Source organism: Erinaceus europaeus, chromosome 17, assembly GCF_950295315.1.
Source record: "Erinaceus europaeus chromosome 17, mEriEur2.1, whole genome shotgun sequence".
Classification (NCBI taxonomy): Eukaryota; Metazoa; Chordata; class Mammalia; order Eulipotyphla; family Erinaceidae; genus Erinaceus; species Erinaceus europaeus.
In genome coordinates this window covers 77872028-77890518 of record NC_080178.1, presented here as the reverse complement: position 1 = coordinate 77890518, position 18491 = coordinate 77872028, and the positions used below count along the sequence as shown (strand labels likewise).

The window sequence follows — 18491 nt, the reverse complement described above, 5'->3', positions numbered from 1 at the left end:
CAATGATCCCATCATCTCTTGGATGTTTGTATAGAAATGCCCTAAAGCAAAAAAACCACAGGATTTCTGAAGAAAGCACATCTTCCTGAGCCAAGGGTAGCGTGTCAGGAGGTGCTTGTAGCAGAAGAAACACATTGCAAATACGCAGAAGAGATTGTGCATAGGGGTGTACACACAGTTAAGTGCACATATTACCACGCACTAGGACCCGGGTTCAAGCCCCAGCTCCCCACCTGCGGGGGGTGGGGAGCACTTAACAAATGGTGAAGCAGATCTGTGGGTGTCTGTCTTTCTCTTTCCCTTCCTATCTCCCCTCCCCTCTTAATTTCTCTCTGTCCTATCAGGTATAAAGAAAGAAGACAAAAAAAAAAAAAAAGAAGGCCAGGCAGTGTTAAGCGCACACAATACAGTGTGCAAGGACCCAGGTTCAAGCCCCTGGTCCCCCACCTGGTGAGAGTAAATCTTCACAAGCGGTGAAGCAGGGCTGTAGGTGTCTCTTCTCTCTCCCTCTCTCTTCCTCTCCTCTCAATTTCTGTCTCTATCCAATAATCAATAAATAGAAATATTTTTAAAGAGAGAGAGAGAAGGGGGCGTGGATGGCTGCTGGGAGTAGTGGATTCATAGTGTCAGCTCCGAGCCCCAAGATAACCCTAGTGGCAAAAAGACAAAAACAACCCTGAGCATTTTGTTGGCCATTAGGAAATGACTAGAATGAAACTGACTGATTATTATGTAGGGCCAGACTCTAGGCTTTCACACTGCAACTTAACCCAACAGATATTTACTGAGTCTCCACAGTGAATAAGGTTGCACAGAATCAAAATGTGGGGAGGAAAAACACCAAAACAAAACAGCCAATGCATTTATGCTTCTGAGGGTCTCAGGACCTGCAAAGGAAAAGGATAAAACAAACCCAAAGCTGATGGTTATTCAAGGGGCATTAGAAAAAAGAGGATCTAGCCGGGAGTCAGGTAGTAGTAACGCAGCGGGTTAAGCGCATGTGGCTCAAAGCGCAAGGACCGGCGTAAGGATCCCGGTTCGAGCCCCCGGCTCCCCACCTGCAGGGGAGTCGCTTCCCAGGCGGTGAAGCAGGTCTGCAGGTGTCTATCTTTCTCTCCCCGTCTCTGTCTTCCCCTCCTCTCTCCATGTCTCTCTGTCCTATCCAACGATGATGACTTCAACAACAACAATAACTACAACAATAAAACAAGGGCAACAAAAAGGGAATAAATAAATAAATAAATATTAAAAAATTAAAAAGAAGATACTGGGAGAAGTTGGCCTCTCTCTGCAGAGGGAAGGAGGATTTCCAGCTCACTGGCTGCTGGGTAAGTGTTTGCTTTAATCGCTAGCTTGAAGGACAGGTGGAGATGAAAGTGAGACATTCCCAGCAAAGGTGAAAAGCTCCAGTGAAGGTAACAGAAGTAGAAGGATACAGGTAGACATCCGACTGAAGACACGGGAACACAGAGCAATGGTCACAGCTAGCGCCTTATGGCACATAACAGATGCCAGGCATGATTCTCCAGGCGTCGTATAAACTAACTCATTGGATTTCCACAGCGAGGAGTGGGGATTTGTCATAGCAGTGGGGCCTAGTACTGCATCTGAAAGGCCCCAGGTGACCAACAGCCAGAGCTCAGTGGTATGCTGGTCCAAATAAATAAATAAATAGAAATGTCTTTCTGATTCTTGCAGTCATTCAAACAATGGGCTATCACAATCATTATTTTACAGATTAAGACGTTAGGTAGTTGCTAAGGCCCAATATCTTGCTGCTATCACTAGTTTTACTCCAGAATGTTTCTTTTAAAAATATTTTATTTACTTACTGGGTAGATACAGAGAGAAATCAAGAGGGAAGGGGATGATAGAGAGGGATAAAGAGAGACACCTGCACAGCCCTGCTTCACAACTTGCAAAGCTTTCCCCCTGCAGGTGGGGACCAGGGGTTTGAACCTGGGTCCTTTGCACAAGTTCACTCCACCACCTGCACTGCCGCCCAGACCCTAGAGTCTTTGTTTCTCACCATGAAGCTACCGTGACTGACGGGAGGGAAGAACAGACACTAGGACCAGAAAGTTGACAGCTGTCCACATGTTGAGGCTTGGAGCAAAATCTCTCAGCAGTGCACAGGAGGAAGAGTAGCTACAGGTGGGGGTGAGGAGGGTTGCAAAGATGTTTGAGGGAGAATAGGGCGAGAGCCAGGAGGAGCCACAGGAAGAGGGAATTTCAAGACCCAGTGTAGCAGGAAGTCTCAGGAGGGGAGAGATGAGAGCAAGTGTGAGGCAAGGCGCAAACAGAGGGGCTCACGGGAGGAGCTGCTGCCCGGCCTCTACTGACTGAACAGTGCCCTTGGATCTGGGAGAGGACTGTGTGTTTTAAAGATGGCAGGGTCTCACTGGCTGTGTGTGCTGCTGGGGAGAAGAGTCACGCACACACAAGCAAGGGCAGGTGAGGGCTGGCGGCTCCTCCGGTAAGCCTGGTGCTTCTTCTGCGGCTTAATGATTCCTGAAAGCTGTTTGCTGTGCTCAGGCACAAGCACGCCTCCCTCATCTGAATGCCGCGGCAACTGCTATTTTTCCTGGCAAATTGGGCCCATGTGGGTTTTGTGTGTGGTTTATTTGAGTTGGACTTTTATAGCCTTATTATCTTGTCCCCATGATGCAAGAGGCCTCCCTGTTCCCCGAGTTTCACTGTGAAAACGGTCTCTTAAAAGGCACAGAGCAACGTGGCACCACTCAGGTGATGCTCTCCACAGTGGCACGTCCGCTGCAGGACTCCAAAATACACTTCTCATCACCCCCGACACAAGTTGGCGGCTTTCTCTCATCTTGGCAGTTTACTGAGCACTTTTTTTTTTTTTAAGTTAGCTCTAGAATTTTGCTTCCCATGTGTTTGCTACGGTTCCTTCCAAAAGCTTCTGGGCAAGTAAATATCTATTGAGGTGACACCCCCATAATGACCTTACTGGCCAACACCCAGTTATGGCCTCTGGTCCCCAGTAGCAGTTAGCATTGTTAGAGGCCCCCCTTGTTTCCAGGCCTGGTGCGGAGGAATTTACTTCATCTTAATCATCCTAAATCCCTGTGAAAAGTAGTAATTATTTCCTCCATTTTACAGATGAAGAAATGAATCTGGGGTGGAAGTAGATAGCATAATGATTATGCAAAGAGACTTTCATGCCTGAGGCTCCAGAGTCCCATGTTCAAACTCCACCCCACCCCACACCCCCGCATCACCACAAACCAAAGCTGAGCAGTGCTCCATTTAAAAAAGAAAAAAAAAAAAAGGAGTCGGGTGGTAGCACAGCGGGTTAAACGCACATGGTGCCAAGCGCAAGGACCGGCGTAAGGATCCCAGTTTGAGCCCCCGGGCTCCCCACCTGCAGGGGAGTCACTTCAGAGGCGGTGAAGCAGGTCTGCAGGTGTCTGTCTTTCTCTCCCCCTCTCTGTCTTCCCCTCCTCTCTCCATTTCTCTCTGCCCTGTCCAACGACAACATCAATAACAACAACAATAATAACTACAACAATAAAACAAAAAGGAATAAATAAATATTTTTTAAAAAAATAAAAGAAGGAAAGGCAAAAAAAGAAATTGATCTGAAAGAGGCAGAGTAGCTGGCCACTGGGCACAGCTAGGAGAAGACACTGCAGGAAACAAGGTGGGGAAAGGTGCAAACAGGAGATGGTGTGGCAGCGTCAGCAAGCAGAGGTGTGTCAGGAGTTCTTGGAGGAGGATAAAGATGAAGAGATTCCAGAATGTGAGCTAATGCTCTCAGGGATCTGACTCCTCGCCTTCCTGGCTTTGTGTCGTTGATGTAAACATCTTTTCTTCTCCATCTAGGCCGCTCTCCCTGAGGGGCACCCCTGCTGACAGCCCCAGTTTAGCAATTCCAATGAAGGGAACTCTTCTTCTTCTTCTTCTTCTTCTTCTTCTTCTTCTTCTTCTTCTTCTTCTTCTTCTTCTCCTTCTCCTTCTCCTTCTCCTTCTCCTTCTCCTTCTCCTTCTCCTCCTCCTCCTCCTCCTCCCCCTCCTCCTCCTCCCCCTCCTCCCCCTCCCGTCGACAGCGTCAGGTTGAGCCTGATGTCAAGTTTCGAGACCTCCTTTGAATCTGGAGAGGTGGCCGTCGTTGACTATGTGGGTCACAGTCTGTCTGGAGCCGCAGGGGCAGTTCGGGTCGTCTCTGGCTCCCCAGCGATGGAACATAGCGGCGCACCTGCATCTGTGTATCAGATCTGGCAACAAAAGGTTCAGGTTGCCCCAGTGTCTGATGTAGCAACTGTTGTTACCGGGGACAGGGCAGGGCTGGATCCCATCCCCATTTTTGTTGGGGCCAAGCAAGGTCTTCTTCTTCTTTTTTTTTTTTTTTTTTGCTCCAGGGTTATTGCTGGGGCTTGGTGCCTGCACTATGAGTCCACTGCTCCTGGAGGCCATTTTTTCCTTTCTGTTGTTATCACTGTTATTGATGTCGTTGTTGGATAGGACAGAGAGAAATGGAGAGAGGAGGGGAAGACAGAGAGGAGGAGAGAAAGGCACCTGCAGACCTGCTTCACTGCCTGTGAAGCGACTCCCCTGCAGGTGGGGAGCCGGGGGCTCGAACTGGGATCCTTATGCCGGTCCTTGTGCTTTGCGCCACCTGTGCTTAACCCACTGCGCCACCGCCCACCGCCCAACCCCAACGTCTTCTTAAGAGAGGAGAGAAGCACAACTAGGGAAGATAAAAGGAATATTTACCAGTGTTTACTCGAATCTGCTTTGTTTATTTTTTTATTATTATTATTTTTTACTATGGTAATGCAGGAACCCTTTGGAGAGTTCTAAACAGAAAGTCTGATCAAATTTGGGTTTTATTAAAATCATTCCCGACACTGCCTGGGATTGCATGTGGAAATAAGTAAATGACTAGAGGTGGGGAGCTGGTGGGAGGCTGCTGCTGAAGCTCTGTGGAGAACCAGTGAGGCTGGAGCGAATCAACATAGTAACCGCTTCAGTCCTGCTTTACTCTGGCATCACTGAGGCGGAGGACAGGAAGAGAGTCCCAGTGAGGCCTGCGAGACCTGGTGGCCAGCTGGAGGTTCAGGAAGGGCCCCGTCACCAAGAGTGAGCAAAGGCTACGTTCTGGAAGGCTGGCTATATCTTTGGAAATCAGTACTAAGTGGTGGCAGACTCAGCATTTTTCATGGCTCCTGGAGAAATATGAGAGCCCTAAGGTCTTGTAGTAGCCTGAGTGTAAAAAGAAGCTGATTAATCGTATGCTCTTCTCTCACTTTAGAAAGTTTCCTTTTCTCTAAGAAATCAGAAAGTCAAAGGTGCAGTCAGGACTTGCAGTAATGTCACACGGGTGACAGGAAGATGGTGGCCTGAAGACGCTGCTGCTTCCTCCACAGGCCGCCCACCCCCTGGACCGCAGGTCCATCTAGAAACACTCACCCCTTCAGCTTCGCCCTTCCTTGGAAGACTTAAGAATTAAGAGCAAGGAAATGACATAATTTGATTTCTGTTGTGCCAGATGCCCTTCTGCGTTGAGAACAGACTGCGAGTGGAGGTGGGGGAGGTACCAGGACTAGAAGCAGGGACGCCTCAGCTAGGAGGCTGTTGCAGTGAAGTAGAATCGCAGTGGTGAAGCGGTGAGAAATGGCCCCATTCTTGAACATGTACTTGAGGTAAATCACAGCTGACTCCTATGGAGATCCTGCATCCACAGTGAGAGAGAGAGAGAGAGAGAGAGAGGAGAGGAGAGGAGAACGATTCCAAAACGTTCGGTCTGGACAGCTGAGAGACTGTAGTCTCCTCTGAGAAGAACAGGATTCTGGGGCGGGGGGTACAGGTCAGGCAGCAGGTCAGGAGTCTGTGCTGGGCATGTTAGGTTTGAAATGTTGGGTTTGTTTTACACGGTGCTTCTGTCTACTTGACATCTTGTTTGAAGCTGGCCATAAACTTCTAGTCAGCAATCCAAAGGGAGAGAGAGAAGTCTAGGCTTGGAGAAGAATGTTGGTGTCATTACTATTTAGGTGATATTTGAATCTCTGAGGCTGGTCGAGTTCCACAGAGGAGACTCAGAGTAGACAGAGAGCAGACCAGAAAGTTTCCCCCTCAGGCAGACAGACAGTAAAAGGCTGGGAACTAAGGAAGACTAGCAGAGGGCAAGGACAACCTGTGAGGTGGTTGAAAAGCCCAGAATTCTATCTTGGAAGCCAAATGAAGAGAGTCAACAAGCACTAAGCACAAGGTCCCATGCAAGGATCCGGGTTCGAGCTCCAGCTCCCCACCTGCAGGAGGATTCTTCACAAGTAGTGAAGCAGGTCTGCAGATGACTATCTTTCTCTCTCCCTCCCTATCTCCCCCTTCCCTCACAATTTCTCTTTGACTCTATCCAATGAAATGGAAACAGTGGCTGCCAGGAGCAGTGGATAGGTAGTGCTAGCACTGAGCCCCAGCAATAACCCTGGAGGCAAGAGGAAGGGAGAGAGATGGCGGGGGTGGGGGTGGGGGTAGATAAAGAGAAAGCCAGCAAATGATGAGAGCCAGTCAAATAGCTCACCTGGATACTGCATCTGCTTCATCATGAACACAACTCAGGCTCAAGTCTCACACACACACACCCTGTCTCTGTCTCTGTCTCTACTTCGGTTTGGAAAAGTTAAAAAAAAAAAAAAATATATATATATATATATATATGAGAGAGAGAATTAGATGCCCACTGGCCCTGGCAACATGGAGACCAAATGCTTTGGGACACAAACTGGGCCTTCTCATCAGTAGCTCCACACTGAAAGAGAATATAGTTGTGCAGTGAAGGATCCTTTGATCGGTTGGCACAAATCTCCGAAAGACATAAAGATAATAAATACTACAGGAGTCTGGCCAGAGGCCCTTCTCACTTTAGTGGAAAAGACGAGATCACATTCATTCGTGTCTTCATCCATTTGTTCCGCAAATACTTTCTGGTGTCAAGGACTGGAGGTGAGGGAGAAGGCTGAGATACTTATTCATGAAGAAGATAGGAAGAGAGAGAGAGAGGAGAAAGAGAGAGAGAGAGAACCAGACTTCACTCTGGTATGTGTGCTGCCGGGGATTGAACTCAGGACCTCACGCTTGAGAATCCAATGCTTTACCCACTCAGCCACCTCCCAGACCACTTTATACTTTTTTTTTCTTTCTTAATTTACCAGAGCACTGCTTAGCTCTGCCTTATAATGGTGCTGGGGATTGAACTAGGCACCTTTAATACCTCAGGCATAAAAGTCTTTTTGTATAACCATTTTGCTATCTCCCTAGCCAGCAATGCATGTTTTACCACAATAAAAATAATAATAAATAAATAAAATGGAGAGAAGAAAAGCCTTATTGGACTGCCCTAGGAACTTGGTGTGAGATCTGACGTTTGAAATGGGTGGCATTTCAGAACACTGAGAGGGAAGGACAGACAGGCTGGCCATTCTGCTTGTCTGCACTGTGGGGCCCACTGGAGCAGACCACAGGAGCTGAGGCTGGAGAGGCAGGCTGGGCCAGCTGGTGCAGGTCTAGCTGCCTGGCCACAGACTTGGGCCTGCCGGCTGAGATTCTGCAAGCCTCTAGGCGTTTCTGCCGAGGCAGAATCGCTCCAAAGTGTGCATTTAGAAGACTAATCTAATTAATCCTTCCTGTTAAACCATTGTCTATTAAAAGCAATGGGATTGAGGCATGTATTTCTAAGATGAAAATGGTGGCCTAGCAGAATTTTGGATTCCTAGGCATGACTTAAAGAGTCAAGTGTGGGGGTTGGGGGCAGGTGGCACAGCACAGCAGGTTAAGCCCACATAGTACAAAGCGAGAGGACTGGCGTAAGGATCCCAGTTCAAGCCCCTGGCTTCCCACCTGCAGGGGGTTACTCCACAGACGGCAAAGCAACTCTACAGGCCTCTCTTTCTCTCTCCCCATCTATTCCCACCTCTCTCAATTTTTCTCTGTCCAATAAAAAGAAAAAGATGGCTGTCAGGAATAGTAGATTCATAGTGCAGGCACTGAGCCCCAGCAATAGCCCTGAGGCAAAAAAAAAAGTCACGTTGGCTATCTTTCCACTCATGTTATAAGCATGTACTAAGGGCTATTGAAATGTCCGTGTTCTGAACAGCAGGAGTTTGGGAGGGGGTCAATTTAGCTTGTCTCTCCTACTGGAAAGGCTACAGTCCAGGGACCCCCCCCCTTCCTAAACAAGAAATGATGTTACTTTTATTTGTTTATTTTAAAGATTTATCTATTAGGGGATGGGTAGTGGCGCACCTGGTTGAGCGCACGTGTTACAAAGTGTAAGGACCCAAGTTCGGGGCCCCGATCCCCACCAGCAGGGGGAAAGCTTTGAGAGCGTTGAAGGTGTCTCTCTGCATCTCTCCCTCTCTATCACCCTCTCCCCTCTTGATTTCTGGCTGTCTCTAACCAATAAATCAATAAAAATAATAGAAGAAATCAAGATAAAACAGATGTGTCTATTAATGATAAAGGGGTGGTGAGATAACCAGAGCATGTGCGTTCCTTCCCAGAGAGCAAACCCAGGACCTCATGTGTGAGGAGACAACATTTCATCCGCTGCAGCGGCCCCCCAGGCTGCAGGACTTAGGCTGCCCTTTGCATCACATGCCACTAGAAGGCAGGATGTCCAAGGGACTGAGAGGAGCCAGCCTGGGAGATCGGGGAGAGCCTTTGATGGATGAGCAGGGTCTTCAAGCCACAGACGTGGGGCTGGGCATCCTGGAAGGGTATCAGATCTTATTCAGAGTTATAAACGTAAAGAAAAAAAAATGAGGAATTTTCTTATTTTAAAGCTAAAATAGTCCATTGCCTTTCAGGTGGTACCAAGCAGAGTGCATGCTGTTGGGCCCAAACTGAGTGTTTCAAATGTGGACGCCTATGCCTGCACTGGTAAGTGTTGTTTTTATGCTTTTTTTTTTTTTACCCACATTATGCTGTGAAGAGTCAGTATTTGGACTGAAGGCAAAAGGTCCCCGTTGGCACTGCCTTGGCTGTGGGGGAGTCACCCGTCCTGGAGCTAGAGAAGCCTGTGGCCCCGCGGACTGCAGTGGTGCATGAAGAGAGAGGGCAGAGGAGGGGCATCTGGGTGCAGGGCTGGTGCCGAGCCTCATGGGGAGGTGACCACAAGGAAGTTGCCCACAAGAATATGCCAGCGAGTGAACTCTGTTGCAGTTCAGCCAGATTTACCAAGACGGGGGGGGGGGGGGGTAGGCAGGCCCTTGGTTGCCCACTCCTTTTCTGGGTCCTGGGCTGGCACTGTCTAGATGCCGTTCTAAGGCCCTGGGGTTTTGCTCTGAAGGCAGTAGGAAAGCATGGAAGCTATTCTGGGCAGAGACGTGAAACGGAAGAGGTGACATTTCTGGAGCGTTCATCTGACGGCCCGGCTACAGGAGCGGGATCTGTCCCGAGGCCGTGGCAGCAGCACAGACAGGAGGTCATGCGGTTGACACTGGCTAAAAGGAGCAGAAAGTCCAACAGAAGAGCAGCTGTATAGAGAGGACTGGGGGTCTGCAGTGTCCTGAGTCTTTCAAGACAAGGGCCAACGAAGGCTGGGGAGGAAAAATTAACTTGGGGGTTCACAATGAAATGAGGATATTGGTATGGTGAGCGGTGGTTGGTTGGTGTTAGGTGTCATGAAGTCGAGACAACAGTGGTTCATTCCCAGGAAGCACCGGTTAGACCGTCAGAAATGCAGGGCTCCGACGGGAAGATCTGGAGACAGAGATGTGGAGGGACCAGACATGCTCCCTTGTGACCAGCAGCAGAAGCTCAGGGAATGTGTGCCACGCTGGGGACGGGAAGGCAGTGAACGACGGACGCACACATTACAGCGCACAAGGAACGGGGTTCGAGCCCCAGGCCCCCACCTGCAGGGGGAAAGCTTTGCAAGTGGTGAAGCAGGGCTGTAGGTGTCTCTCTGTCTCTCTCCCTCTCTATCACCCTCTCCCCCTCTCAGTTTCTGGCTGTCTCTATCCAATAAATGAAAATAATAAGAAAAATTTTAATTAAAAAAAAAAAGGTGAGGGGCTGGGTGGTGGTGCACCTGGTTGAGCACACATGTTGCAATGTTCGAGCCCCCAGTCCCCACCTGCAGGGGGAAAGCTTTGCAAGTGGTGAAGCAGGGTTGCAGGTGTCTGTCTGTCTCCCCCTTCCTCTCAGTTTCTGTCTGTATCCAATAAATAAATATAATAAAAAAATTTTTAAAAGAAATATAAATATATATATATATATATATATATATATATATATATATATATATGGTGAATAAGGAGGGAGAGACAGCCTAGAGAGAAGGGAGCTGAAGGGAGACAGCCAAATACATGTATGGCAAGGTGATGACTGTCATTAGATGGGGGTGGGAGAAAGAAGCAGAGTCCTATGGTGACACACAGATAAAGGAGACATACTAGCAACATAGGTGGCCATAGAGCTTGGGGGAAAGGTGAGCGCGGAGAGTTTGGCGTTTGCCTCTCTGAGTGACCCTCCCGTTAGCTCTGAGGCAGCAGGTACAGTGTGTTGCAACCAGTCCCTCTCTGGAGCCAAACCACGTTGGGGAAGGTGTGTGTGTGTGTGTGTGCACAGCGGGCTTGTGATGGCGTTGGTTCTCCCTTTTGAGGCGTGGCATTCGTCTCTCTGCCACAACTTGCACCTCAGAAACCAGCCCATGGTTTGGACTCCTGCCACGAAACAAGATGGGATCTGCTGGGGAAGTGGCCGCACTGGGCTGAACGGGAGGGAGAAAGAGGAGAGGGAGCAGAGCCTTCTTCCCAGGGCTGGGGATTTGAGATCATCGTTCAAGCCATTCAACTAACTATTAATTTGCGCCCTGAGTGTTTTGAGTGTGTGCTCTTTGAATTGAAGTGGATTTTGTTTGGTTTGTGTGTACATACAGCAGGTAACATTCTAATAATAATGGAAGAGATGTGAGGCCAGGTGGTGGCACACCTGGCTGAGTGCACATTACAATGCATAAGGACCTGGGTTTGAACCCCTAGTCCCCACCTGGACTTCCTCTGGATTTCTGGCTGTCTCTATAGAATAAATCATAAGTAACAGATGTAACTGGTTTCAAGCCACTGTGTACCCAGGCATCGTGCTGGGTGCTCCACAGATAAAATTTCCTGTCATCTGTGTAGCAGTCGGTAACACGGGGCTTAGGACTTCCCTTTCAGTAGTAAAAAAAAAAAAGTCATTATACACCTAGTTGGAATGAACTACCCAGAGTCTGGATTTGAACCCAGATCTCCCAGACGCCCAAGTGTAAACTTCTCTTCATCTTCTCAGCCTGGAATGCCTGCACCCCTTTTAGCAGGAGAAGAGACGGACGGGGCTGTTCAGGTTAAACACTCAAAACCAGTAGTGGTCGTCCCCACCTCTTAGGAAGCTATTAAAAGTGGGGGACACATGTGGGGTCTCTGGGAAAGATTGAGCCCAAAGCTCAGACACTTGCTTTAACTGTTCCTCCAGCTCAGTGTTCCCGTGAGTTAGAGAAGGTGGCAGCCTTGGGCTTAGAACAGGACATTTCTTTCTAAGAAAGCGTGGGGGCAGCAGTAGTGCAGCAGGTTAAGCGCACGTGGCGCAAAGCACAAGGACTGGAGTGAGGATCCCGGTTCGAGCCTCCGGCTCCCCACCTGTAGGGGAGTCGCTTCACAGGTAGTGAAACAGGTCTGCAGATGTCTGTCATTCTCTCCCCCTCTCTGTCTTCCCTCCCCTCTCCATTTCTCTCTGTTCTATCCAACATCGAGACATCAACAACAACAATAATAACCACAAGGCTACAACAAGGGCAACAAAAGAGGGAAAAAATAGCCTCCAGGAGCCGTGGATTCATGGTGCAGCCCCAGCAGTAACCCTGGAGGAAAAAAAAAAAAAAAGCATGGTGGTCAGACTCCAGTCCTGGGTCTATGGCAATTATATATTCTACTAGATTCAGTCTTTGGTGACTCTGCTTACTTCCAGCTTCAGACTGGAGGGCCAGGGCCTTATTGTTTGTTGTTGCTGTTGTTCTTTTGTTTGTCTTTGTTTTGTCACCACTATTCCCTCAGCATCTGGCGACCGTACCAGACAGGTAGTACATGCTCACTAAATACCTGTTGCTTCGAATGACCCGAGAGACTTGACACAAAATACCCAACCAACATTTACGCCCTGTTCTCAGCACTGTGGTTGCAGAGGTGGCTCAGGGTCAACTCTGTCTTCTGGATACAGGCATTGCAGTAAGGGACACAGAACAGATGTGTGGGATGTGTTGTGGAAGGTCTGGCAGACACGGTAACACTCTGAGTTTGAATAAAGTGAGAGATGCTACAGTGCACAAGGACCCAGGTTCGAGCCCCCAGTCCCCACCTGCAGGGGGGAAAGCTTTGCAAGTGGTGAAGCAGGGCTGCAGGTGTCTCTCTGTCTCTCTCCCTCTCTGTCTCCCCCTTCCCTCTTGATTTCTGATTATCTCTAGCCAATAAAGACGATAATTTCTTAAATAAATAAAGTGAGAGAAGGAAGGGGAAGGGTGGCAGTAGCTAACTGGGGCCCTCAGACAGGCCTCACTAGGCAAGAAGATGAGGCAGTGACACTAACGAGGAGAAAGGCCTCGTCCTGTTCTGGAAGGTGACCTCAGATACGCCCACGAGTCATCAGCACTTGGTTTTAAACCATCTTTGTGGCTGTGGTTGCTTACACGGCCCCCAGGGAGGGTGGCCTCTTAGGGGTCTCAGGCCCTGTCTGCTGCCTTCCTGGTTCTCTTCTCCCAGGGTCTCCTCCTGCCTCCACAGCCTGTTCTGCCTTTTCCTTTGGCCCTTTCGTGCAACCAAGTTTCTCCTCGATTGAGCTCACCCACTGCCCACCTCTACCCAAAAGTCCGCCAGTCACAGTCCTCACTCCTAGCTGCACTCCTGTGGTCACCTCAGACACCTTTTCTCCCTTCTGCCAGATGCCAGAGGCCTGTCTTCCAGTGGTGCCTTCTGGGTGGGGACTGCCAGGCAGACTGCGCCCCTTGGCTTGTTTCTTTGTCTTCCATTGGCCAACAAGTCCTGACAACAAGAGCCTGTCTACTCCCCGTTCCCGCCCTTTCTCTCTGCCCCTGTATTCAGAGCTCACCCATTCTATTCTTCTTTCTCTGTTGTCCCGTGTCCAGCTCTGTCCTCCCTGTGCCCACCCTCACCCTCCTAGTAGCCTGACACTTCCACCTACTCTGACTGTGGCTTGACAGGCTCCCAAGACCCCTCACTGCCCGCAGCAGAGAGCCTCAGCTCCTTCAGAAGGCCGGCAGCCTTCCCATGACCTGGCCGTGACCATCGTCCAGGTCTCTTGAAGTCACCAGTCAGCCCCTATTTCTCAGTTCAGCCCCACCTCCCTGTCACAGTCACCTGGTGGTACCTCTACCCTGCGTGGCGTGCTCATGGCAACGACCCACCCCCGCCTCCCCCATCCTCGGTAATTCAGCTCAAGTGTCTGCTCTTCTGGGCACCTTCCTTCCCTACCCGACCACCACCTGTGAGCTGGAGCTGACCTCCCCCCGGCTCCTGAAAGGCCATGAATTCTTCTACCTCTCCCAAAGCACTTGTCAGAGGGACTGATTCTCTCAGTAAACTCAGCTCCCTAAGGGTGGGGAACACACACACACACACACACACACCTGGGCTCTTTGTATCAGCACAGCCCACCTGGCTCAGGAGATGTTTGTTGGAAGACTGAGGACAGCAATGTTTGTGCAACCAAACAACAGACTTAGAACATGACTAAATGTATCTGAAATTGGAAATTCATTGGTGATTTAGCTTAGCGACATCCAAACTAAGCTTTGACTGTAGAATAGATTGGCTTGGACCTGGGTTTGTGGCTGCCTGCTGCGTCTCCTGGCACAGGAAAAGCTTCAGAGAGAAAGATAGTTTCTCTATAATCTTTGACCCTGACCAAAATAAAAGAAGTTGTTTCATCTGAGATTCATAGGAAATAGGGACAGATTCATGTGGGGGTGGGGAGAGGAGGGGCATCAAGAGTACCATTCCAGTACATGTGGAGTTGGGGAATCCAACCAGGAGTTCAGACATGCAAGTCCAGTACTCTGCCAGCTGGGCTATTTCTCTGACCACCTGACTTTCTTTTTCTCCCTAAACTCTTGTTTTGATGTAATAGTGATAGTCATTCAAAACGAGCGATAGTCTGTCAAGGAGTGCTCAGAAATGAGGTCCACCTGGATGAATTCCCAAGTCCCTAAATCCATTGAAAAAAATGACCCCTTTATCATGATGGTTACTATTTTATTATCATCTTAATATAGGCCTGCGTGAGTCCCCTGCCCCCAGCTAGCTGAGAATACGTCTCTGGCTAGAGCGTGAGGAGGACTAATGGCACCTTCCTGTCCAGCGGGGCCTTGCCGAGCCTAAACGCGGCTGGTGCAGCCACCGGGGGACATCGTGCTGGGCTGCAGGTCCCTGTCTGGGCGGCTCATGGGTGGGAGCTGCCCCACCCGCCAGGGCGAGAACCAGGCCATGCTCACGGTCGGTCCATCTCCTTCAGAGCCGCCACCTGGACCCCAGCGGCCTCTTTATTCCTACTTCTGCCTTAAAAGTGGGAAATTGTGCCCAGCACACAGTTTTGGTTTGGGGGAGGGCTTTGTCGAAGAACAGGGTGCTCTTTTTTTTTTTTCTTGTCTCTCTACCTGGAGCGAGTGTGTGTGTGTGTGTGTGTGTGTGTGTGTGTGTGTGTGTGTGTGTGTGGCCTTTTGTCCCGCTGACGGGGCGCTCCCGCAGACACCTGGCTCAGCATTCCTGACTCTCAGATACGCCAGGTGGTGTCTTTCCCTCTCCGGGACTTGCCACAAGCACACTTGCCCTTGGCACGACACTCACCTTGCTTCTCCCCGCTCCACCTAGTTCACGCTATTCACCCTTCAGATACCAGTTGATTCACCTCTTCCTGGGAAGCCTTCCCCTGACCTCCCTGATAAGAAGCCCAGGTCCAGTCATCACCACTCGCTCACTGGCTGCCACCAGGGGGCCGGGGCCGGCACTGTCAAGGTACTTGATGGGTAGGTCACTCAGCACTAGGACCTCAGCAGGTGTTGGCTGAGTGTTACCATTATTAACCTAATAATTACTAACCTAACTTTTTTTTTTAATTTGTTACTGGGTATATTACTGGAACTGGGTGCCTTTATGACTATTTCAGTGCACCTGATGGCTGTTTCCCCCTTTTTCTGAGAGAGAGAGAGAGAACTGAAGCACTGTTTTACCTCTTGTGAAGCTTCTTCACTGTCCGTGGGGACCAGGGGATTGAACTCGGGTCCTCAAGCATGGCAATGTGTGCACTGTGCCAGGCGCACCACCGCCCACTGCCAAGCTAAAGATACCCTTTGGGAACACTGACATGCAGAGCAGGGGCTGCCCCTAGTGGCCTGTCTGGGCTCGGTCTCCTGCTACTGCGTGTATCACTCCTCACGTTCGTCCTTGCTCTGCCGCGTGTTCTCCCAGACCATCCTTCTGCTCTCCCCGGTGCACTTACACAGAGACCACTTGCCACTCATTTGTTTTGGTCATTAGATTATGAACACATGCTCCCCCACTGGGCAGCCCCCGTGAGTCCCAGGAAGAAAGGAGTCCAGCCTTTCAGCAGGTGCTCAAACGCAGGGTAGCCCACAGCCCTCCTGAGTGCCCAGAGACGACCAGTCAGCTGCTGTCTTGTCTCTTGCATCATGGGAGTCTGGGCTGTGGGTCTAAAAGTGGGTCTATCCCTCCCCCCTCTCTCAGCCCTCCCTCCATCCTCCCAGCAGAGTGCAACCCTTCCTCTCTCCTCCTGTTTCCATGTTCGAAGCAGAAGTGCTGAGCAAGTGTATGACTTTCACAAGGTCTGCTCTACCCCGTGAGGATGGCTCCCCACCAGTCATGACCCCAAGGCCGATCCTCCTCATCCTCCCGGAGCCCTCCAACCAGCACTGGTGTGGTCTCTGGCAGGACAGCAGGGCTCAAGGGTCTGTCTGTCTGTCTGTCTACAGCAGGAGGTGAGAGATGAACCCCCCCTCCCCTCCCACACACACACTGGTCCATGATGCAATTTCTTTTCTTTTTAATTTTGTCTGTTTTAATCTTTTAAAAAATTTATTGTTAGAGACAGAGAGAAATTGAGAGAGAAGGCGGGGGGGGGGGGGGAAGCAGACACCTGCAGCCTTGCTTCACCACTTGGAGAAGCTTTCCCTCTGCTGATGGAGGCCAGGGGCTTGAACCCAGGCCTTGGTGCACTGCAGTGTGTCGTGTAATGTGTGCACTTAGCCAGGTGCGCCACCAGCTGGACCCCATGATGCATTTTCTGTGTGTGTCTGTGGGGAGGTGAGTCTTTATTTGTTTGTTTATTGGACAGGACAGAGAGAAATTGAGAGAGATGGGAAGATAGAGAGGGAGAAAGAGACACCTACAGACCCGCTTTACCACTTGCGAGCCACCACCTGACCCGTGAGTCTGTTTTTTAATGTTTCTACTTGAGTATTTTACCCTCATGCCTAGCAGGGAGACTTTATCTCCAGCTCTTAAGTGGAGTGTCTCACACAGGGCTTTGAATAAGAGACATTTGATAGACACTGACATCTTCTCCTCTCCCCAGCCCCCATTTCGCCACCCCTGTGACCATCTCATCTCAGACTCCACTAGGTCACAGTGTGTGAAAGCAGTGGACTCCGGCGGGCTGGGCAGGGCAGGGCCTGGCCTACTCTACTTAGTTTGGCAGCCAGGAAGCTGTGTCCTCCAGGGCTACCTCACCAGGCCTCCCGGGCTCTGGAGGGCCAACCTGGCTGAGCTCCAAGTGACTCACACTACTTTTGAATGGGGAAAATAAAAACTACAAAGAAATGGCTTCTGACCAGGTGGGGAAAGTAGGCACGGGGCAGGGGCAGGGGCAGGGGCAGGAGCAGCTTCTGAGCCACGCCTTTGGTACATTTGCTTGAAGCCAGCTGAGATGGGTTTAAAAGAGTAGATAGCCACCAAGACACTTCCTTCAAAGGACGCTGGGCACACTGATGTCAGGTCTCACATACCCGCCTGCTTGCTTCAGCTGTGCCTGTGTCAGTACTGCAACTTCAGGCAAAGCGCCCGGGTTCTTACAACTGAGCCTCAGTTTCCTCCCCCGTGAGATGGAACAGTGATGATGGGAATAGCCTCTCTCGGGGTCCCTGGAAATGAGAATGTGGTTGGCAGCATCCCTGGCATGTAGAAAATGCCCCATACCTGTGATCCTTGTTCATGGTTTTAAGTGGCACTGTCAAAAATAACTGTAGGTCAACTTTGCGTGAGTGATAAAGTCTAAAACTCACAGTAAGAGAAGATCAAGTGAGCTGATTAATGCAGAAGAACACTTTCTTTTAAAAAAATATTTATTTACTCCCTTTTGTTGCCTTTTTTATTGTTGTAGTTATTATTGTTGTTGCTATTGATGACGTAGTTGTTGGATAGGACAGAGAAAAATGGAGTGAGGAGGGGAGAAAGACAGACACCTACAGACCTACTTCACCACTTGAGAAGAGACTCCCCTGCAGGTGGGGGAGCCGAGGGCTCGAACCGGGATCCTTGTGCCCGTCCTTACGCTTTGTGCCATGTGCGCTTAACCCACTGTGCTACCGCCCAACTCCCAGAAGAACACTTTCTGAATTGAGAATTACCTGTAGATGTTGTTGTTGTTACTGTTATTGTTATTATTGACACAGATCTGTTATTATTTTGGCTTTGGCAAAAAAAAATGACTGAGCACAATTTTATGATGTTGAGTCTCTAAGTTCTTTTTTTAAAAAATATTTATTTATTCCCTTTTGTTGCTCTTGTTTTATTTTTGTAGTTACTGTTGTTCTTGATGTCATCGTTGTTGGGTAGGACAGAGAGAAATGGAGAGAGGAGGGGAAGACAGAGAGGGAGAGAAAGACAGACACCTGCAGACCTGCTTCACCACCTGTGAAGTGACTCCCCTGCAGGTGGAGAGCCGGGGGCTTGAACCAGGATCCTTGTGCTTTGTGCCACATGCACTTAACCCGCTGTGCTACCGCCCAACTCCTGAGTCTTCAAGTTCTTTGTTTCTGGGTTTTGTCCTGGAGGGAGGGTTTCAGACAGGACATTACTGGAACCTTGCCCAGAGGCTTATATGACCCACATTGGTGGTCCTGGGTGACAAATGATTGAATAGCACCCGGCACACAGCAGCATTTCCGTAGTTGCCATTATTAAGTTTACCATTTTTACGATAAACATGTAAAACATACTAGGCATAGTAAATTCCTTCAACAGAAGGTTGTGTGACTTCAGTCAGGACCTGAGAAACTCTCTCCCACAGCTGTGCACCCATATAGCTAAATAAAGTTAAACAAGGTGGTCCAGGAGGTGGCTCAGTGATAAAGCTTTGGACTCTCAACCATGAGGTCCCGAGTTCGATCCCCGGCAACAACGACGACATCAATAACAACAATAATAACTACAACAATAATAAAAAAAAACCAAGGACAATAAAAA

General features: G+C 49.6%; 1 protein-coding gene across 19 annotated transcripts in view; it reads left to right on the top strand.

Annotated features, from left to right (window-relative positions):
* Positions 1 to 18491, top strand: part of BMAL1 (basic helix-loop-helix ARNT like 1) — a 116808-nt gene that overhangs the window by 22708 nt on the left and 75609 nt on the right. For all 19 annotated transcript variants that reach the window (XM_060177128.1, XM_060177141.1, XM_060177139.1 and 16 more), the window contains one exon: positions 8829 to 8901. The gene's annotated coding sequence lies outside the window, so the exon portion shown is untranslated. The remainder of the gene's footprint in view (positions 1 to 8828; positions 8902 to 18491) is intronic.